We start from the raw sequence: 23,512 nt of genomic DNA on the forward strand, positions 1-23,512 counted from the left end.
AGGGGTTGTTAACCAATGTCATAAAACAATATGTGTACTACTGTTTAATGAGAAACTATTTGTTCTGTAAACCTTCACCTGAAGTACAATAAAAAAAAAAAAACATAAAAAAAAAGTTATCTGTTCCATATGCACAAGCCACTTCCCACCCACCTCCCACTCCCTCCACACCACCCACCTCAGTGCTAGCGAGATTCTTTTAGTCAAGGATTTATTTAGTGTCAATCAACAGCCCATCTGCCTTGCACCAAAAAAATTTTAAAAACTAAATATGGCCCCTTTCTGTTCTTTCAACACAGGAATAAACACCCTCTCCCCACCCCCCACACCCCCACTTCTCACTCACACGTCTCTTTTTTCAATTTTTCTGTGTGTCAATCAGAGAAATTCCTTGCTTCGGTTCTTCTTCCTAAGCTTACCAAACCTAGGCTTTGTCCCTAAAATTCACCCCTCCAGAAACTCAGGTCTTTGAGGAGAGTGGCTGGGTCCTGGCTGGCATTTTGTAAATCAGTCTCTTTGAGAGCTTTACCCACCTGTGAAGTCTTTTCAAAAGTCTTGATTCTGGATAAACACCAGGTTGCAAGCTGCCAGAGGGGGGCCCCGGGAAAGGTGGTTTTCCCTTTCTTTTGGGCTATTTGCATGAACATTGGTCAGGATTTTTGCAAAGAGACGATTACGATCTGACAACAATACTAAGCGGTGATTAAAACAAGAAAATGGCTGAATATCCTGAGCAGAAGCTAAAGGTGAAAGCAGTGAAATTAAGGGATTTTGATAAAACAAAAAGAGTTATTTGTTTCCACATTAGTTTTTCTCTCTGCTTTTTTCTAAATTAACCGGTTTCAGAGTAGGTAGTTTCTCTTAACCACATGTTTTTCCCATGGTATCTGGAAACCCGGAGTACTGAATTCAGATAGTTGATCATGAATAGACACATAAGCATCTAGTCTCAGAAACAGAATGCTATTGCTCCTCTCATAGTATCAGTGGTGCAGAGAAAAAGCATTTGCTTCCTCATTAGAGGTAGATTGGAGCAGTGGTGGTAGAATTCTTGCCTTCTGTGTGGGAGACTCGGGTTTGATTCCTGGCCGATGCACCTTAAGCGCAGCCACCATCTGTCTGTCGTTGGAGGCGTGTGTGTTGCTATGATGCTGAACAAGCTTCAGCAGAGCCTTCAGACTAAGATGGATTAGGAAGAAAGGTCTTTGTGATCTACTTCAAAAAATCAGCCACTGAAAACCCTATGGATTGCAATGGTTGCTTCCTGTTGTGCATGGGGTCGCCATGAGTAGGGGGCCTACTTGACTTGACAGTAGCCAACGAGAAGTATATTGGATGAAGTGATGGGGGAATGGAAGGAGTGCTGCTTTGCCTCAGGATCCAGAGATACCCACAATACTTGTGACTTTTAAATAAGCTGTTTAAAAGTTAAAAAAAAAAAACTGACATAAGATCTCATTTTGATTCAGGGAACTTACCCGTCTAGGACCATTAGAGCCTTTTCACTACTAACGTTCCAAAAAAAAAATGTAATGGACAGCTGAGGGTTGCACATCTGTGAGAGCAGATGCACTATTAGAGGCTGGGAGACCGGGAGGCTAGAGTTGTGGGGGAGCCTCTATATCCCTGGATATACAGGAGAGAGCAGAATGGCCAGTATTTGTCATTCAGTGTGGTGTTTTCAATGTCTGGCTGGTCTGAGGACCACCTGCATCGGCAATTCCCAGGATGCTTGTTTAATTAAAATGCAGATGTCCCAGATCTACTGAATTGGTCTCTAGGGGTGGGCCAGGGACTCTAGAGTTTAACAAATTTTTCAGGTGTTTCCGATGCACATTGAGGTTTGAAGAGCATTATTTAGAACTGGTAGAGCGGGTCTTAACTGTTGCCATTTGGACTTAGAGAAGATCAATCATTGATTCCAGCAAATGAATGCACTGCGATGTGGCTTACGTGGTGCATGATTCTGACCTCTGGGTAGAATCTTTGCGGTCACTGTTCAGCCAGCAGAAGGCCACGACATTGAAACTCCAGATTCTGAGCAGTCCTTCTTACGTCTCTCCTTTATCTCCCTACTGTAAACAAGTGATTCCTAGACTTTTTGGTTTTGCAAATCAGTAATATGGCAAAACGAACAAACATACAAAACCAAAAACATTTTTAGGATCAACATAGGATTGCCAGCTGTTTATTTTACCAAGTAAGGACATTAAAAAACAGCAACTATCATCCATCATCACCATACTTATATAAAATAAAGAACATTTTAGCACTAACTTAAAAGAGGAGAAAGATAATGTGAATTGATTTGGTGAAACTCACTCTATTATTGTTATTGTTCTGTATGTTGGTTGCCATTTTCTAAGCACTACTGATGTAAAATGCTGAATTTTTCCAAGGGCAATGCAACTGGAAACCCAGGTGGCGTAGTAGTTAAGAGCTACGGCTGCTAACCAAAAGGTTGGCAGTTCGAATCCAGCAGACTCTCCTTGGAAACCCTATGGGGCAGTTCTACTCTGTCCTACAGGATCGTTATGAGTCAGAATCGACTTGACGACAACAAGTTTGGTTTTTTTGGTAATGCAACTGACTCATTAGAATAGATAAAATGAGGGGACAGTTAGCTAAGGGGAGAGCCATCTTCTGTGGTTGGGGAGAAGGAAGGAAAAGCATTTGAAGAGGTAGATTGGAGTTGGATCTTGAATTCTAGGAAGGATTTCCACATTGCAGCATCAGTTTCTAGAGGTGAAAAAGCAGGACTCCAGGCATAGACGCTGGGAGTGTGGGGTTTGCTGGGCTCTGGGAGATAGTACATCTGCTGGGTCTCTCAGGCTTAGACTGGAGAAGGAAAGGAATTGAAAACAGAAAGAAGCTTACTATCAAATATTTCAGTTGGTCACAATGAGTTGGACACCATACTCATTGTGTTATATTTAATTTTCATAATAATTCTAAAAGATAGCGTTCTACCTTTGTTGTTGTTACTTGCCATAGAGTCAATTCTGACTCATGGCAACCCCATATGTGCAGAGTACAACTGCTCCGTAGAGTTTTCAAGGCTGTGACCTCTCCGAAGCAGATTACCAGGTCTGCCTTCTGAGGTGGGTTTGAACTGCCAACCTTTCGGTGGCTAGTAGTCGAGTGCTTAACCATTTGTGTCACGCAGGGAGTCCTGGAGTTTTACCTTACAAATGTGTAAACTGAAGCACAGAAAGATTGAATTACTTGTCTGAGGCCACAAATGTATGGATTTGAAACTAAATATTTCTGGGTCTGATTCCAAAGCCCACGCTCTTTCCTTGTACCGATTTTCTCTCTTGACCTCGAGTGACAGGATAAATAATTATATTTGCCACTTACATCCAGCACGTCCTATGGGCCAGGGTTTGTGCTAAGCCATCAGCTCATGTACTCTTTAGAAAAACCCTATGAGATATGTGCTCTTGTTACCATTTTACAGATGAGGAAACTTAACCCCAGAGAAAATTATTCAGTACAAGTTCATTCCAGTTCAGTTTAACCAACATTTATTGAGCACTTATCACATATTAGATGCAGGGAACATTGAAAAGTTTGGGGATATGATTCCACCTTCCCCTCTGTTAAAAAACTTTGTCTCTGCTTGTTATTTTTGCTCATTGGTCCTCAAAATAACTGTACCCATACTCTTTCTTTTCCCCATTAGCTATTAATGTGGCAAACATTTACTGAGCCCTATGTTTCAAACACTGAGCTAGGCACTGGAGGGGGGTGTGTTGGTTACAAAAATGCTCATGATCTAGTGGGTAAGATGGGGAAGCAAATAATGTGCTGCCAAGTGACCATTGCTGGAAGGAAGTTCTGTACAGAGGGTTATGGGAGCCCAGCTAGAGAGCTATGAAGTCAGTTCTGCACATCTAGCTAAGTAAGGATTAGTCTGGGTGGGAATGACCTTTTAAAATAAGTATTGTTTGATCCAGTTGGATGGGTGGGGCTGAAAATAGACTAAGCCAGGGGAGCAAATGTGTTAAACCTCTATCAATAACATCATTGTCACTTAATATCTCAGCAGCCTGTGATTGGACTGAGACCATCCCCTCCCCATAGGTGCCAGAAGGGGACAAGGTAGAGCCGACCTGGATGAGAAGCAACTTTTACTGACATTAACACATTTTCTTCTGGGCTGGCCTTGACCTGCCATTCACAGTAATCTCACTGACACCTGTGACACTATTTCTTCTCTCCCTTTTATTCAATCATCAAATCATGTTGGAACACCTGCTAGATGCCAGGTGTAGACTGGTGCCAGCAGTAGTAAAATGACTGTGACACAGTCCCCTGCCCTCCAGTTCAGGGGGGGAGTCACTCATGAGCATATGTATTAGGATGAGGTAACTGGAGTGGCAGAGACAAACATGGGAAATGGGGAAGAAGGCCATGACTAGTACCTCAGAGCTCAGGAGCCAGAGAGTTAAGAAGAGAAAAATCACCCCATAACTTCCCAGAATTCCCAGAAACATTCAGAAGGGCCTTGATTCGCATCAAAACCAAACACGTTGCGGTCGAGTCAATTCCGACTCATAGTGACCCTATAGGATAGAGTAGAACTGCCTCCACAGGGTTTTCAAGGCTTAATCTTTACGGAAGCAGACTGTCACATCTTTCTCCTGTGGAGCGGCTGGTGGGTCCAAACCACTGACCTTACGGTTAGCAGACGAGCACTTAACCACTTTGCCACCGGGGCTCCTTTGGACTCCCACAAGTCACGGGAAATGTATGTGGAAATGCTACAAAAGTCTACCTGGATTTCGAGGGCCAAGGAGGCCCCCAACTGACATCTGGGAATACTGGGATGAGAAACATGACTGGAAGCGAGTGACTTTAATGTCCATACTTTGGGGCAGTGTGTGTGTGTGTGTGTGTGTGTGTGTGTGTGTGTGTGTGTGCACGTGCGTGTGAGGGTGTGTGTATACGTGTGTGCGCGCGCGCGCAGGTGCTGGCCAAGTACCTTCGGAGAAGCAGGGAGGGCCCCCTCGGCAGAGCTTATTCCCTTACTTCTAGAGCAAGCTTTTTTAAGAACTGAGGGTCCTAAGACATCCTTTTTTTTTTTTCTCTTTTCAAAACCCTTCCTTTAATGACTGAAAAGTCTGAGATCTAGAGAGACCCAATGCTTAGGTGCTGTGACTGGACCTCATGTTACCCTGACTCCCTGTATCACTGTCTTTCCATCACACTGCCTTTCTGACCAACTGTGAACAAGTGGGCAGCACCACCACAGACCTTCCCCAAGCCCATTGTGAGCCCGTCAGACAGCACGCGCCTGGCCCTCTGCTCTGTCAGCACGTCCCTCATGGTTGCTGACAGTCCCATGTGCTCAGCTGGCAAGTCTTGTCTGTCTTGCTGTACAAGGGCTGTATTCCAGCACTGGAACTTAGAGGATTGTTATGGATTGAATTGTGCTCCCCCAAAAAATATGAGTTGTAAATTCTTACCCCTATACCTGTGAATGCAATTCCATTTGGGAATAGGGTTTCTTCTTTGTTATGTTAGTGAGGGCATAAGAGCGCAGGATGTATTCTAAGCCAATCACTTCTGAGATATAAACAAGCAGATTAGGCAGCGAGGAGAGCACACACAAATGAGGGAAAGATGTACGCCACGCGGAGATCATCAAGGAATGACAGGAAGAGTACTAGAGAAGCTGAGACAAGGATTTTCCCCCAGAGCAGAGAGAGCCTTCCCCTAGAGCCAGTATCCCAAACTCAGACTTCTAGCCTCATAAACTGTAAGAAAACAAATTTCTGTTTGTTAAGCCACCCACATGTGGTATTATGTTACAGCAACACTAAGTAATTAAGATAGGAATACACTAGCACGGTTGGTTGATTGAATGGATGAGATGTAACTGTCCAAGTCCAGTACTAATACAAACCCAGGCAAGAGCCAAAAGCAGCTCTGGGCTCCTTCCCAGTCTCGGCAGCAGCTGCGATAATGGCAATAACCCCCTGTTTTCACATGGCCCTTTGCTATTTCCAAATCATTCAGCTGCTTAGCCACGTTTAATCTCCAGTGTCCCTATGAGGAAGGAGCCCTGGTGGCACAGTGGTTTTAAAGCAACTTGGCAGCTAACTGAAAGGTTGGTGGTTGGAACCTACCAGCTGCTCCTTGGGAGAAAGGTGTGACAGTCTGCTTCCATAAAGATTTACAGCCTTCTAAAACCTATGGGGCAGTTCTACTCTGTCCTATAGGGTCAGTATGAGTTGGAATTGACTCAACCGGTGTGGTTTTTGTGGGTCCCTATGAGGTGGGCATTTGTCTGAGAGTAAGACAAACAAACAAAAAACCAAACCAGTTTCTGCTGAATCAGCTCTGACTCATGACAACCTCATGCGTGTTAGAGTAAGAAAACTATATTTTATAGGATTTTCAGTGGCTGATTTGTTAGAAGTAGATCACCAGGCCTTTCTTCCGAGGCACCTCTGGGTAGACTCAAATCTCCGGCCTATTGGTTACCAGCCAAGTGCATTAACTCTCTGCACCACCCAGGGACTCCTGAGAGTAAAGAAAGCCTGAAAAATTCTGGATTTTTCTTTGGCACTTTCATTTAGGCCCATAAAGCCAGATTCTCTCATCCCAACAAGTGGTTGCATGATATATATAGATTCTGAGCTAATTGCATCATTTAATACAGATTATCGCTTGTTAAATGTATGATGTTAAAGACGCTGGCCCTCCCACAGCTGACTGTAGAACTGTAATTTATCCACCTGGGGTTGTCCTGTGTATGTGCAGCCCAAACTTAGGGCGGCATGGTGACCATGGGCGACATGGTGACCACAAATGCAGGTTTCTTACAAGCCTCTTGGTCTGGGAATACAAATGAGTTTCAGCCCAATACAGGCTTCGAAGAATCTTCCCACTTGGGAGAAGTTTTCAGTCCTCTTTTACTGTTCAGTTGATCTCTTCACGTGAGAGTGCTGTAGTAACAAGCAGCTAGAAAGAAGTGCATTAGCTGAAACAGAGAGCAGGTAAAAAGACCAGAGAGCAGGGAGTTCCCCGCAGGGACTATCTCAAGAAAGAATAAGGGCCTAGCGAACAAGAGCGGCTAAGAATCCATATATGTATTTTTTGGAGCCTCAGGCACTTAATCTTATTCTCACCAAAACATGATAGGAGGGACTACAGTTTAATGAATATTTCCTCTGTGTACATTACTTTGTTGAAGACTATCCATGCTTCCTCTCATTTAAAATTCACAACTTTTTCAGGCCAACACTATGATTGTCCCCATTTTACAGATGAGAAAACTGAGGCTTAGAGAGATGGAGTTGAACCTAAAGTCAAAGCTTACGATCTTAACTGCTATGATTTACTATTCAATGGCAAGAGGTTTTTCTTTCTTTCTTTCTTTTTTTTTTTTAAGGAGGTTATTTTGATTTTTTTTTTTCCTTTTAGAGAAATGAAGAAACTGAGGCTTGGCAAACTTAAGAATTTTGCCCAAGTCAATAAGTGGTAGAGCTAGTATTTGAACCTAAGTGTGCCTGACTTCAAGTCCTGACTTCAAGAACTATCTTCTCCTTTGTTCAATGGATGCAAGGTGGACCACTAGAAGTGACTTCAGATGGATACAGAGAAAACAATTTTGACCAGAAACTTAGGGGTTGTGTCTGATACATATTTAGAAGAAAAAAAAAAGAGGTTTCCTTAAGGCTTGTTGTTGTTAGGTGCCATTGAGTTGATTTCGACTCATAGCAAGTCCATGTGACAGAGTAGAACTGCCCCATAGGGTTTTCTAGGCTGTAATCTTTATGGGAGCAGATCTCCAGGTCTTTTCTCCTATAGAGCAGTTGGGTGGGCTTGAACTGCCAACCCTTCAGTTAGCTGCCAAGTGCTTAACCACTCTGCTACCAGGGCCCCATTTTATGGAATAGGTATTTTATATTCTTGGTATAAAATTAAAACTGTACATAAGGGTATATAGTGAAAAATAATTCTTCTTCTCTCCCTCACCATTCAGTTACCCAGTTCCCCTCCCAGGAGGCAACCACAAGGAGAGCACTAGCTGTGTATGTGGGGAGGGGGGTGGGGATAAACCTGGACTGCCCTGCCCCCCAAACATACACATATGCATGAGAGTGGGAGGAGAGGGGAAGTCTCCACAGGGGGAGGGAGAGAGAGGAAGAAGAAGATGGAGGTGATGGAATGAATGGCATCTGCCCCTACTGGCCCCCTCTGGCGACAGGAAGGTAGAGATCAAGGGGATGAAATGATTATTTGAGAGCACTGGGTGAGATCCTGGATCTGTAAGGCTGGGTAGGGGCAGGCCCTTCTCCCCTCCTCTGCTGCCTTAAAGCCCAGACTTGTTCTGATGCCAGGACAGGAAGCTTTGGGAGCATTCAGAGTCCACTCTCTTGGTGAACATCAGCGGTCCCCTGTTGGGCTCAGCTCTCAGTCACCTCACAGCCAGAGGCCACGGGCTCGTGGCAGCCAAGACACAAGAGAAGAAAGAAGGTCAGGCAGTGTGGTAACAGCAGCTGACCAATTGGGTATGAAGCATGTCCCCTCAGGGGACACTTTGGGAGTGGGCTGAGGTCATAGTCTTCAAATGAATGGAGACAATCAAGAAGTAGACATAGATCTGTGATAACAATAATTACCTTTACTGAGTGCTCACCGTAGGATAGCGTACCCTACTGTGCTACATGAATTACAGACATTTTCTTATTTCATCCACACATGAAAGCTCTTCAAAGTGAAATACCTTTGGCTAGGTCAGTATGTGTCTTTCTCAGGCTGGTGAAAGTGGAGGGCACTGGAAAAAATGAGGGAAAGAAAGCTTGCTTGGTTCCCAGATTATGTATAGCTTAAAAAGGAGAACTGCCCGATGCCTGCATATAGCGGCAGAAAATGTCCTGTGAATTTCACTGTTGTTGTTGGTTACCCTGAAGAAGTCTGGAAGTCAACCTGGCATTCCCTGGCCATGAACACCTGCTAGAGACCCATCTGACTGGCAGGTGGACGGTCTGTCCTACTTGGTCGCAGCCAGATGGGAGTGTTCCCTACAGCCCTGTTAGTGCTTGTCCGTGTGTCGGTTGCCTCTGAGTTCTAGGGGCCGGAAAATCAAGTTCTTCAAGTCTAAAAATCCCACAACCCTATTCTTCATTTCCCCAGCAGCACCTCAGAAGCCTCAGAAAATAGGCTTAAGAGACCCAAACTCTGCTGAGGTTGATTTGTAAACAAAGAAGCTAATAGTTCACAGCGAGATGCAACCCATTCTAGGATCTCCTTAGCTGGTAGTAGGCCTCCTTGTGAAATTGGAAAAATGATAGGAAGGTTTCTTGATGGGCAGAGAATTATCCAACAGGAAGACTAAAATCCATTGCCGTTGAGTCAATTCCAACTCACAGTGACCCTAAAAGACAGAGCAGAACTGCCTCGTAGGGTTTCCAAGGAGCACCTGGTGGATTCGAACTGCCGACCTTTTGGTTAGCAGCCGTAGCTTTTAACCACTATGCCATTAGGGTTTCCAGGAAGACAGGAAGACTAGGCCTGGTCAAATTTATCCAAAATTGGGTCTGGGAAGATCTGCTAAAAATGTCATGGTAAGAGTTGTAGTCTTGGGTATGAATTTTAACTCTAACATTAGTAGCTGTGTGACTTTGGGCAAATTGCTTATCCCCTCTGAGATTTCATTTCTCTATAGATCTAATGGGGATTCCTACTAAATATCATCCAGTAAGCGATATTGGACGCACTGAGATTTGAGCTCTCAAAAGCTGGTAAGTGGACTGTAATTTTCATCAGTTCGTGGCTAGGTGAAAAGAAAGGCCAACATTGTACATTTCCACCACGCTGAATTCATTAGAACATTGGTGTTAAATGTCATTTATTTCTTCAAATGATGGTGATGAGACTGCCTTTTTTTTTTTTTAATTTGATGCTCTTATTTAGTTATATAAAAAGTTGGTTTATTAATTCTATTCTCTTAGGATTTGTGCCTGCACAGCCAAACATGTTTGGATTAGGCGAATCCAGCAAAATAAAAAGGCGTGCTCTTTTGTTTCAGGTCTTCCATTTGGTCGGTGGTTTCAGTGAATTTAGGGATAACAACTGAAATTTTAAGTCCATTCTATTCAGTCTCAGATTTCTAATTTGTTTCAAGAGAGAATGTTAGCATTTGATGGTGCCTGGTCTTTTGTGGCATTTTCTTCCTCATCTGCCTACCATATCTACCTCTGTTGCCCTTTGGATACTTGGGCACCTAGTGACATGCGTTATGTGAGACCCTGAGCCTGGCTGGGGTCCCAAGCTCCTGTTTGGGAGATTTGTCCAGCAAGTAGAGCCAGGAGAACGGAACTTTGGAACTAAGACAGAGTGTCCCACTTTGCGCAAGGGTCAGTGACTTCAAGAAGGAGCAGGAGGGATGGGCGAGGCCTGCAACATTATAGGAAGAGAGAAAACCAGTTACTGTTGAGTTAAACGCTTACTCGTGGTGACGCCATGTGTATCACGGTAGAGCCATGCTCCACAGGGTTTTCAATGACTGATTTTTCAGAAGTAGATCACCAGGCCTTTCTTCTGAGGTGCCTCTGGATGGACTCAAATCTCCAATCTTTTGGATAGTAGATGAGCGTTTTAACTGTTTGCACCACCCAGGGACTCCATATGAAAAGAGAAGAAAAGAGAGAGAGAGAGTGAGAAGAAGGAAGGAAAGGAGAGAAGGAAGGACAGAGGGACAAAGGGAACAATGAAGAAAGAAGCAAGGAAGGAATGAAGGGAAGGAAGGAAGGAAGGAAGGGGATGGATTGTTATTCCGAGGCAGACAAGATCTCTAAATAAAAAATCCATATGGCCCTCTGCAGGGGAAAAAAAAAAACCAGTTAAAATTTGGAAGCTAGATTGTGAGCGACACCTGTTGTGTTTACAGGCAGAGCTATTTAAATAGCAGCACCCAAGGCACCACTTTAGGTACACACAAGCTGTTTTTCTGTTCTGGAAACTTGAGCAGGGGGAAGGGAGAAGGAGAAGGGGCCTGGATGAACTAGCTAACCCAAGGTTGGGTAGATCTAGGGGCATGCCCCACTGCTGCTGCAGGGCTCCAGTAGCCAACTGGTAACTTCAGCAAAGAACCCTCGGAGTAGGGACCCTCACTCCAGCCCTCATCCTTTCAGACAGTCATCTGGTTCAGTTCTGAGCCATCTAGCACAATTCATGGTTTTCACCTCCTTCACAACATGGCAAAGGCTTTTTTATAAGCTATTGTTGTAGCGTTCATCACTATTTTGACTCCTGTGAATCTTTTCATGGAAATCAAGGGTGGTCGAAAGACCCAGCAGAGCCTTTCTGCCAGTTTTCTGGGCTGCCCCTCCTTGAAATTTGGGGGAGGAATGTTATCCTGGAATATCTGTGGGCATTTGCAAACATGGCTCTGGGAGATGAGATGAAGGTGGAGGAGATAATTCTTTGCTGAGTCTTAAAGGTTATAGGTCCGTGCTTTTGTACTGGTGGCAAGACTGTGGATGGTTGGGGGAGATAGCCACATCCCCCACCCTCACTGTCACAGGAATCAATGGCTGGAAAATCTTGGTGGTATTCCCTGGTGGCAGTGAGGGGGTGGATTTCAGTCACTGAAAGGCATAGAATGCTGGACTAGCTCACCTATCTTCACCTCTCTGGAGAGAGGAGGGAGCTGTGTGCCCAAAGGAAAGGAAAGTTTAGGCTACTATCACCTTTTGTGTGGAATAACCTCCAGACTAATTTTTCTGCCTCAGTGGCAGAGCCTGTTCCACTGGCTCATGAGAGACAATTGTGGGTGTCTCTTTCTAACTTCGTGTTTAGTTGGATATTGTTATCTAGTGCTGCTATAACAGAAATACCACAAGTGGATGGTTTTAATGAATAGAAATCTATTTTCTCACAGTTTAGGAGGCTGAAGTCCAAATTCAGGGTGCTGGCTCTGGGGGAAGTCTCTCTCTGTGTCGGTTCTGGGGGAAGGTCCTTGTCTCTTCAGCTTGTTTCCTGGTTCCTTGGAGATCTCCATCTAGCTTGGTATCAATCTTCCCTCATCTCTGCTTGCTAGTTTGCTTCTGTAATCTCTTTTATATCTCAAAAGAGATGGACTCAAGATACACTCTACACTAACCCTATTCTTTAACATAACAAAGACAACCCATTCCCAAATGGGATTATAAACATAGGCATAGAGGCTAGGATTTACAACACATATTTTGGGGGGACACAATTCAATCCATCACAGACATCAAATTGGCAGCTTGAAATTGGCCATGGTGGGAGTATTTACACAACAGAAATTGGCAAACACCACAAATCAAGGCTTTTGTTTTTTTCAGGGAGCTGATGCATCAGCACACCACTTCAGTGCTGCTTTCAGTCCTGTTCTCCTACATTCATTTTCTTCAACAGCTGCTGTGATCTATCCAAAGATAAGGCTGAGTTGTTGTCACCCGTTATTTAACAGGGAGCCCCGGTGGCACAGTGGTTAAGTGCTCAGTTGTTAACAAGAAGGTCAGCAGTTTGAATCCACCAGCCGCTCCTTGGAAACCCTCCGGGGGAATTGTACTGTGTCCTATAGGGTCGCTATGGCTATGAGTTGGAATTGTCTCAACAGCAAGGGATTTTGTTTTGTTTTTGGTTTCCAATTGCTCTGTCAAAGCCCAAAATCCGTACCACGGCCTATGAGGCCAGCCTACACAGTCTGGTCCCCGCAGGTCTCCCCAGCCTTGTCTTGCATTATGCTTCTCCTCACTATATGTGCCCCATCCGTCCTTCCAACAGAGGGCCATTTTCTCACCCCAAGTTCTTTGTATACAGTGTATAGAGCCGTTTGCTGCTCACGGAATAGTCACGAGCTTTCTGACATTTCCCAGTCCACTTGCAGTTGGGTGGGGCCATGAGACCAGTTCTGGCGAGTGGGCTGAGAGTAGAAGTGACACACAGCACAAGATTTAAGAGCCGGTGTGCCATCTTCCAGCTCTCTCTTCTACAGCTGCAGTCATGGAGGCCATGTGTTGAGACAGCAGAACCACAAGATGGAGTAACCTAGATTGCTGAATCAGCACATGGAGGCAGCTGTCCTCAGAGAGTTGCCTGATGCTCTGTGCACGAGAGGGAGGAAATATTTGTCGTGTTTAGCGCCTGAGATCCTCGGGTAATTCTGTTACTGCAAAATAACTTAGCCCAGCAGTTCTCACATGTTACTTGGTCTCAGGACTCCTTTATACTCCTAAATATTATTGATGATCCCAAAGAGCTTTTTTGATTATGTGGGTTATATCTATCTGTCAATATTTCCATATCACAAACTAAAATAAAAGTTTTTTAAATGTGTATGTATTAATTCATTTTAAGACAATAGTAAAACCATTACGTATTAGCATAAATGACATAGTTTTATGACAAACAACTAGTTTCCAGAACAAACTAATGAAAAGAATGGCATTGTTTTACATTTTTGCAAAGCTATGGCTTAACTGAAGACAGCTGGATTCTCATATCTGCTTCTGCATTCAATCAGTTGCAACATGTTGTTTTTGTTGAAGTATGTGAAGAAAATTTGGCCTCACACAGCTACGTAGTTGAAAAGGGGCACATTTAATGGCTTTTTCTGATAATTGCAGGTATTTTGGGTGGTACTACATCATAACTTGACGAGCAGCAGTTTCTTGAGTTAGTTACAATGTGGAATCTAAACTTTTCATACTTCGTTTCATTACAAGCCATTCATCTATCTTGCACCGTAATTAGAGCTTTTACCCATGCAAGATTTTGTAACATCATGTCTTGGTCATTTGGAAAACATTGGTTCACTGAGTTACAAAGATCTTCCAAATCATCACATATTTTACTATGCATGTGAAAGCAGTCACATAAATTAGAATCACCACCGAGCTCATCGGAGTCTTTAGGTATTGGGAAACTGTCAAACATGTGGTGGTGGATACAAGCTTCCTAAAATTCAAATTTTTGTTGGAAAGCCTGAATTTTATCACTGACAACAAACCTTGTAAGGTATTTTTCTTGACAGTGACAGCCTTACTTTATACATTTTCAAAAAAAATGTCTGCCAAAGACGCAAGTTTGAGTAACCATAGTTTGTCAGTTGTTGCCTTCAAGTAAAAAAATGATGCTCCATGATAAAAGCAGCTAGTTCCGTTTGCAACTCAAACAATCAAGCAAGTGCTTTTCCTCCAGACAGCCACTTACTTTGTATGCAGTAGAAGTGCTTTATGCATACTTCCCACTTTGTCACACGGAATTTTGAGAAGATGTGTGCTCAAGAGTGGAGATTTAATAAAAACAGTATCTTTTACTGCTTAATCAAAGGCATTTTTAAGTGAAACTGATTTTTTTTTTTCCTGCAAGTGCATGGGGGTAAAGAATACAATGATTACTGGTACAGTTTGGTCCACTGCCTTGATTTGTGCTAAGGAGACAGTAGTTGTACACACTGTTGCTTTTACACCATCAGTGTAGATGTCACCCCAGGGAAAAGGGTAGTAACATCTTAGTTTCATTTTGAACTGAGTCCCGGGTGGTGCAAATGGTTAACACACTCAGCTGCTAACCAAAAGTTGGGTGGTTTGAGTCTACCCAGAGGTACCTCAGAGGAAAGGCCTGGTGATCTACTTCAGAAAAATCAGGCAGTGAAAACTCTACGGAGCACAGTTCTACTCTGACACACATGAATTGACTCAACAGCAACTTGTTAGCATCTTGAAAATAGTTTTGACCTTGTAGAACCTCTGAAAGTGTTTCAAGGACCTTCTATGATCTGTGGACCACGCTTTGAGAACCACCAATGTAGCCCATCCTCACTAATTCACACAAGCTTTTCTTTTGGCTGGAACGCACTCCTCCCTCATCCTCTTCACCAGGTCATGATCTTCTTTACTGTAGAGCTCAGGTTCATAGCCAAGTTCTCACGGCTCCTTCTTTGACTTCTTAGCTCTATTCACCCTTCAACGTTTTTAAGTACCTCAAGCATGTCTTCACTTATAGTACAGCATAATTTATATTGACATTGTTTTCACTAGATTTTAAGCAACAGTGGAGTAGGGACAAAAGAGCCCTAGTGGCATAGTGGTTAAGTGCTCAGCTGCTAACAGAAAAGTTGGATGTTCAAACCCACCAGGATGCTCTGCAGGAGAAAGATGTGACAGTCTGCTCCCATAAAGATTACAGCCTATGGGGCTGTTCTACTGTGTCCTATAGGGTCACCAAGAGTCAGAATCAACTCAACGGCAATGGGTTTGTACTTTTTTTAAGTAGGGACAGTCTTTTTGGCTCACTGTTATATTTCCATTGTCTAGCATGGTATCTGTTATGTAATAGGACTCAAATCTCGACTGTCTGAATGAATGCAGGCATCTGGAGCAGCCATGTGAAAAGGCCTAATGAGCTTAGATGGGGCTCTTGTTGATTTGGGACTAACTGGAGGGACTCTGGGGCCTTGCTTAAGCTTTGGCTCACCCAGGTTCTTTTATAAACAGGTTCCATATAAAAAAGATAGCAGGCGTGAGACTGGTGTATATAAAATATCTACATTTAGCCTTTTTCCTACTTCTGAAGAAGGTATGTGTGGTTGTGAGAATGGGGCTGGAGAAGGGAGATTGATAACTCTTAATTACCTCTGTAATGGGGAAAAGCACCAATAATTCCTGAAAATGTTATAAAATTCTAAGTTTTTATCTCAGAGCTGTTAATAAGTAGGAAACTGCTTTCCATACCATTGCCTTTTCTTCCCTCGTAGCCTTTTGAGGATAAAGACCTTATCTTTCTCTTCCTCTCTCACATACCATAAATATTTAATAAATGTTCATTAAATTGTCATGTGGCAAGAAGTAAGGCAATGTGGCAGAAAGAAGGAAAGGCAAAGGACTTGAGTTGGGAGCTGACAACCAAGTATTATACAGCAGCCACCATCTTCCCTGTCTAGTAAAAGATTCAGGCATAGCTCGTTCCTCCAGCGGCTGCTGGTGGCCACAGTTAGCATCTCTCAGGCCTGTGTCCTTCCTCTTTCTGTGTCCAAGATGTCCAGGACCAAACTACCCCACGCTGCTGGAGAAGGGTGGGGGCCACACCTGTGATTCTCAACCCTGGCTACACATTAGGTTCTCCCGGGAAGCTTGTAAAAAATACCATCTCTCTGGGGAGGGGCCCAGGCATCGATATTTTTAAGAACTCCCCCAGGTAATTCTGATATGCAGCCAAGAGAAGGCTCATATCAAGTTCTCAGGGCTTCTGAGCTAGAAAAGGAGTGGGGGATTCAGGTGCTCATGGGGCTCCCCCTACCTCTGTGGGATAACTTGAAAACCAGGTAATGAGTCCTGGAGAAATTAGCATGTGGCTGTGGGTCTCCATGATGGCTGTTCCTCTAGAGAAGAGTGCATGGGATTGGAACCAGCTCCAGCCTGCTTCCTGAGCCATGGGACCACCTCTGAGTGGCTCAGCCTTGTGCTGCTTGAGTGCTCCTTGCATAATCTACCTTTAAAGCACCATGATCTCAATCTGTTGTTCACACCTTTCAGTTACTCGAACTAGAGGCAAGTCGAGTGGCATGGTGCCCTAGAAAGACAGGTGTGTGATTAAATTCTGCTTATAATGGAACTCCCAAAGGGGGCCACGTGCTGAGAGGACTGGGAGCAGTGCTTATAATAAGCCTTTGCTGATAGTTCAATTAGAGTTCAATAGCTCGACAACCCCCTTCTTCCCTTCTACTCCCACCCTCCCACCCAATGACTTCCCTCTAATAAGGGTCTTTAAGCTACCCTCTAACGGTCTGGTGGGTACACAACCCAGGTCCAGTTATGCTTTTAATGGTGTTTACACAGTCAAAGGGGCTCAGCTTGTTCGACCTTCGAGCCACAAGGACAGGCAGAGCATCTGCTCAGGGCTCTGTTAAATTAACCTTTACTCGGTTTGCCTTAGTTGATCCAGTGCTTCACTGCCAGGGCATTGTAAGTATTTAAAATGAATGTAAGTAATGAAAGATCTGACTAGTCTATAACCATGGTGGTTTAAGTGAACTACTATAGTATTCCTTTCGAAATATTCCATTGAATTAAAAATTATTTAGGAGATATTGGATGCAACATAAATTAATTCATTTTGGGTGAAATCAGTCTCTAAAATGTGGACTAAAAATGTATGTACATGAAAGAGCTTGTTTTCAGCCCAAGGCAGAGTTGTTGGAAGGCTGCCATCCCTTCAGCTGGTCAGAATGTTTGTAGGAGACTCTTATGCTTCTGGCAGTTTCTATCAGTGGAGGCCCACATGGCCAACTTTGCCTCAATGTGTCAACAAATGGAATTGACGTAGCACAGGTGTGTGGCTCTGCCTTGGGGTCGAGCTGTGGCCAGAAGCTTGCCAGAGGACAATATAGGAGGTGGCAGAGGGTCTGGAGTGAGAGGGACCCACATTAAAATCTCTGCTCCCACATTACTGGCTTCATGACCTTGGTCAGTCTCAACCTCTTTAAGCTTCAGTTTCCTCATCTATAAAATGGGGTGATAATAGTATCTACCTTCAAGGGTTGCTATGAGGATTAATAAAGATAAGTGTAAAATATCAAGTACAGTGGTTGCACATAGTATATAATAGATGTTAGCAAAAACAAAAACCAAACCCAACAAAGAAACCTAACACACCAGGCAACAACAACCAAAACAGGACAAGAAACTCTCAAGAGCCACATAAAAAATTTTAGCTACTTGAAACCACCACTGCCCGCTTCCTTTTCCACCCTTCTGCAAACATGGTAATTGCAGTGAATTCAACCCGAAAACCCACTGCTGTCAAGTCGATTCCGACTCACCGTGACCCTGTAGGGCAGCGTAGAACTGCCCCATAGAGTTTCTATATTTAAATAAAATCATAAATATAAATACTTATGTTATAGGGACCTAAAATCCAAGTGTCCTATCGCAAGTTCAGGACAAAACTGCAAACCAGGAACTGCCCCCTTGATAGCTGCCCTTCTCAGAAGAGGCTGCTAGAACTTGTGAATGTCCCTGAGCCCTCGTCTTCCTGAGCACACAGTTAGACTACATTTCCCAGCCTCCCTTGCAGTTCGATGTGGTCATGGGGACAATGGAATGTGAGTGAACAGGAAGTGCTTCACTTCTAGGCCTGGCCCATTAAACCCTCACAAGTATAATCCTTGCTCTGTTTTATCATTTCCTGGCTGAATGAAGAGGACACTAAAGACATCAAGGGCCTAAAAGAGAGTACAGCCCTGGAGGAAAAGCCCACCTCCTACCTGCATTGGACTGTGATCTAAGTGAGAAATGCAGTCTTTTTGTGTTAAGCTATGGATATTTGTTGCTGTGGTCGTGGTGGTGGTGGTTGTGTTATTGTTACAGCAGATTGCCTATCTGCTGGGTACAATGAGCTTTTCTATTTTCTGCTGGTCTCTGCAGGGTGGGTAAAGCGCCAGATGAGTTGTCAAGAGGCTTGATCCTAGTCTGGGCTCTCCCTCTCACTTCCTGATGAACCGGAGTGGTCTCTGGGCTCTAAAAGTCTGAAAAAGAGGCGCCACAACGGTGAGTCATCCCTCTCTGATGATGACACAACTGCCTGTCAGCCAGTGCAGAGACTTGGCCGGGAAAAGGGCCAACCCTTGGAGGGAGATGCCAGCTGCCGTTGCTGTCCTCTCCCCAGAGCCTAGCATATATGCAGGCTCTGCAGCCTGGCACACTTAAACTAGCTCTGTGACTTTGGCCAAGTTCCTTAACCACTTTGTACCTCCGTTTCCTTGTCTGCGTAATGGGAATAATGACGTACCTACCAGATAAACCAAAAACCTAATCAGATACCCTCAATTCGATTCTGACTCATGGTGACCGCGTGTGTGTCAGAGGAGAATTGTGCTCCATAGGATTTTCAATGGCCGATTTTTCTGAAGTAGATCTCCAAGCTTTTCTTCTGAGACACCTCTGGGTGGACTTGAACCGCCAACCCTCCAGTTTGCAGCCGAGTACTTAATTATTGGCACCACCTAGGGACTCCACCTATCAAATAGAGTTCTAATAAGAATTAGAAATAATTTTTGTAAAGCACCAGTCACAGTGCCTGACTCTAGTAATTACACAATAAACAGTCATTATTATTAAAGTAGTATACTTAAAACTTGATTTACTCCACAAACATTTGTTGAGCACTTGCTATGGCCAGGCAAGGTACTAGGGATGCAAAGGCAGATGAGGTGACAATTCTCTGCCCTTACTGCATGTTTGCTCTGGTCTTGGCATCCTCTGGACCGCCCCCACTCAAATGTACACATACATGTGCACGGCACACACACGTATGGCATGGCAACCTGAAGTGGAAAACAAAGAAATTTTTAAAGGGACAAATTCAAAGGGAATCTCAGGCATAACATCCTCTCGAAGGATGTTACCTTCCCTCTACAAGGAATGTCCAAGGGTTAGCAAAATTCCCTGGTCAACTCTCAGAGAATTCTGACTCTCAGTAACCAAACAAAAAACCAAACCAGTTATCATCGAGTTGACGCTATAAGACAAAGTAGAAGTGCCCCATAGGGTTTTCAAGGCTGTGATCTTTACGCAGACTGCCACATCTTTCTCCCAAGAGATGGCTGGTGGGTTTAAACCGCCAACTTTTCGGTTAGCAACTCAGCGCTTACCCACTGTGCCGCCAGGGCCCCGTCTAACTCTCAGTACAGACCCCAAATCTTCAGCTGCAGCTAAAGCCTGACTCCCTTGGTCTGAAGGAGCCAGATTTTAGAACCATTCTCTGTTTCCGTGGGGGGAGCACTGGAAGCCTCACAACATGTTAAGAAGGAGTACAGATAATTAAATGTTCATGCATTATTATTCTGAACGTAAAATCTCCAATAGTCGTTCTACACACAATATAACAAAGCCTTTAAGGACAAGCTTAAGAAGGAGTTAATTTACAAAGACCCGAGAACTAGAAAACTCTAAAATCATTGTAAATGGAAAAATGATGCTCAAAATCACAGAGTTTAAGATTGGGAAAGAACCTGAAAGGTCATCTAACTCAGATTCTCAAATGCTGATCCATGACAAAATTGTCACTGGTCTATGAGTAAATGAAAAAAAAAAAGGTAATTTTTGAGTTTATCATACAATAAATTTTATTCATTTTCAATGACTTATCCTTTATTCTAAGATTATGGACTTTCTATTTTTTTTGGTGTTGAAATATTCTTTCCTTTAACAAAATGATGATAGTATTTTAAATGATAATCAGTATTTTATTTTTTATCTTTTCTGCCTAGGTTTTTAAAACACCTTACCTGTAAAAGTAAAAGGTTGGCCATTCCATACTGATCTCTCAGTTGTCTGAAATTCTCTTCATCCCTGAAATCCAAAGTCTAGAAACACTTATCAAACTCAACCATCATATATAATATATTAAGAAACTGATTCCTAAAACATTATGTAATTTTTCTAAATTTTGAGAATTACATCTGAATGTGGAAGCTTTGAGAAATGGAAAGGAGAAACAACTCCCTCAAACAAAATAAACCTGTTTTTCATTGTTGTCTGAAGATAGCATTTCTGTAGGTGCTAATAAAATTAGTCTAAAAAAATATAAACTTAAAAAGTGGAGTAGTGGGAAAAACACTAGTTCTAGTCCTTCTTGTACCTCTTAACAAGGTTTGCAATCTTGGGCAAATCATTTCACTTGCCTGGGCCTCAGTTTCCCCATCTGTAAAGAAAAGGCGATGGGGGCAAGATAAATTCCAACGCTATTTCTTGCTCAAACATTCTGCTATTCTAACTGGAGACAGTGTGGTTTAGTGGTAGAAAGTTCAGGCTCTAGAAGCAGACTGCCTGGCTTGAATACTGACTATAATGTTTACTGACTGAGGGACCTTGGGTAAATTACTTAATCTCCCTGTGCCTTAGTTTCTTCATCAATAAAGTGGGGATGATAATGGTACCTACTTCATGAGGGCTAACTTAGATAAAATTGATAAAGTGCTTAGCACAGGGTCTGACATTTAATAAACTCTTAACAAATACCAGCCTTGCTGGTGCAGATGGTTAATGTACTCGACTACGAACCGAAACACTGGAGGTTTGAGTCTACCCAGAGGCTCCTCGGAAGAAAGGCCTGGTGGTCTACTTTTGAACAATCAGCCGTTGAAAACTCTATGGAGCACAGTTCTCCTCTGACACACATGGGGTTGCCATGAGTCCTGGTTGCCATAAGTCAGAGCTGACTCAATGGCAACTGGTTTAATTATTAGTGATAGTTTGTTTTCTAAATGAAATGCTTCATCATCACGTGGGAATATAATTATTCTGCTTAAAGTGGACTGTGACGCGGAGCAGATCCTACTCAGAAAGGATGAGCAACTCAGGAGATTAACAAGAGGATTCCAAATTCTGTTGTTGTTGTTAGGTGCCGTTGCATTGGTTCCGACTCATCAAGACCATACGTACAACAGAATGAAACACTCCCCGGTCCTGCACCATCCTCACAATTGTTGCTATGCTTGAGCTCATCATTACAGCCACTGTGTCCATCCATCTCATTGAAGGTCTTCCTCTCTTTCACTGACCCTCTGCTTTACCAAGCATGATGTCCTTCTCCAGGGACTGGTCCCTCCTGATAACATGTCCAAAGTACGTGAGATGAAGTCTCGTCATCCTTGCTTCTAAGGAGCATTCTGGCTGTACTTCTCCCAAGACAGATTTGTTTGTTTTTCTGGCAGTCCACCATATATATTCAATATTTTTTGCCAACACCATCATTCAAAGACATCAATTCTTTTTTGATCTTTCTTATTCATTGTCCAGCTTTCACATGCATATGAGGTGACTGAAAATACCCTGGCTTGGGTCAGGTGCACCGTAGTCCTCAAAGTGACTTCTTTGCTCATTAACACTTTAAAGAGGTCTTTTTGCAGCAGATTTGCCTAACGCAATATGTTGTTTGATTTCTTGACTGCTGTTTGAGACCATTGCTTTCCAAATTCTAGGATGTAATAGTAAGTGCAGACCCTTTTCAAAGCACCTTACATATATACCTCATTTAGTCCTCATGAAAAATCTCTGAGGTAAGTAGACTATGTTGTTTCCTCATCCACCATCCAAACCAGAAGCAAATCAAGGGCAACCCTCCATTTTGCACTGAATTATGAAACTCTTCCCTTGAGGGTTGGGTGTAAGGGATGGTCTGGCTGGTGAGTCATGGCTGGCAGAGGAGGTACCTCTTACTCAAAGCAGCAGGTGTGAGCTGCAACATGAGGCAAGAGAGAAGCACAGGTGGGTAGAGAGCTGATGCTGGAGCTGTGGCCTAAGGCTACTTTTTTTGTACTTCCTGTGTATATGGGCTAGCCTCACGGAAAGGGCTATGGATGGAGCAGATGCTGGATGGCAGTTTGTTGATATGGTAATAGATAAAACAAGCTTCCAAAAATCTCTCTGGTATAGTTCCAGGACAGTGCTTGGAGGATCACTACAAATCCTAACCTTTCCAACATACAAGGCAAATAAGAACTATGGTCTTCTATTCTCCATCTGCAAAAGTAATGCTCTTAGGCCCAAACTCTGGATTGTGGTGCACCAGAGTCATCTGTCAAGATGTCCAGATTGCTCTTTGTCGCCTAATAATGGAAACTGCCTCCCAGAGACCCCTGTTGCAGGAAGCAGGACCTTAGACTGGGGTTGAAACAAAGGGTGGCCACTGGCCTGGACCAGGATGGGGCAGCCACCAAAGGCAACCAATCCGGGGGTTGGATACATACCTGTGAGATGGTCTTGTCTGAGAAGCTCTGCCCATGAAACTACTTCGAGTAAGTATGAACGAGGACGTACAGAGAAAAGCAGCTCTAGGTAGGGAGGCCAAATGAGATAATACACAAAGATAAGCAGGGCCTGAGAGAGTAGGAGTCACCATAACAACAGAGCACGAGAATGGAGATCTTTGGCTTTTGTAAGTGAAGGGAATGACAGAAACGCTTGAATCTGATGCCTGCCTGGGATCTTGATCAGGGCCTGCTCCTTGGTTTCCACAAGCTTCTTTACCTGTCTATTACTCCCCTGTAATAGACCTGTGAATAAAAAAAAACAAAAACCATTACTTGAGGTAGTTTGAATGAAATTTCTATTCTTTACATCCAAAAGAACTAATGCAATGTGAATCTGGTTCTCAGTATTTGTGAACTGGATCTATGGGGAAATCGGGTTGGATGACTAGAATTTACCAGGCAGCACAAGGGGAAAGGGCTCTTCTAGGTATAGGACACAGCTGATCTAGGTATGTTGCTTTGTTAGTTGCCATCAAATAGCTTCAACTCACGACGAGGCATGTACAACAGAATGAAATGCTGCCTGGACCCATCCTTATGTTTGCTGGCATGCTTGAGTCCATTGTTGCCTTCCAGCCTAGGGGACTCATCTTTCTGCACTATATTGGACACTATTCTGTTGTGATCCATAGAGTTTTCATCAACTAATTTTTAGAAGTAAATCACTAAGCCTTTCTTCCTACTCTGTCTTAGTCTGGAAGCTCCGCT

This window comes from Trichechus manatus, unplaced genomic scaffold (assembly GCF_000243295.1).
Source record: "Trichechus manatus latirostris isolate Lorelei unplaced genomic scaffold, TriManLat1.0 scaffold00058, whole genome shotgun sequence".
Classification (NCBI taxonomy): Eukaryota; Metazoa; Chordata; class Mammalia; order Sirenia; family Trichechidae; genus Trichechus; species Trichechus manatus.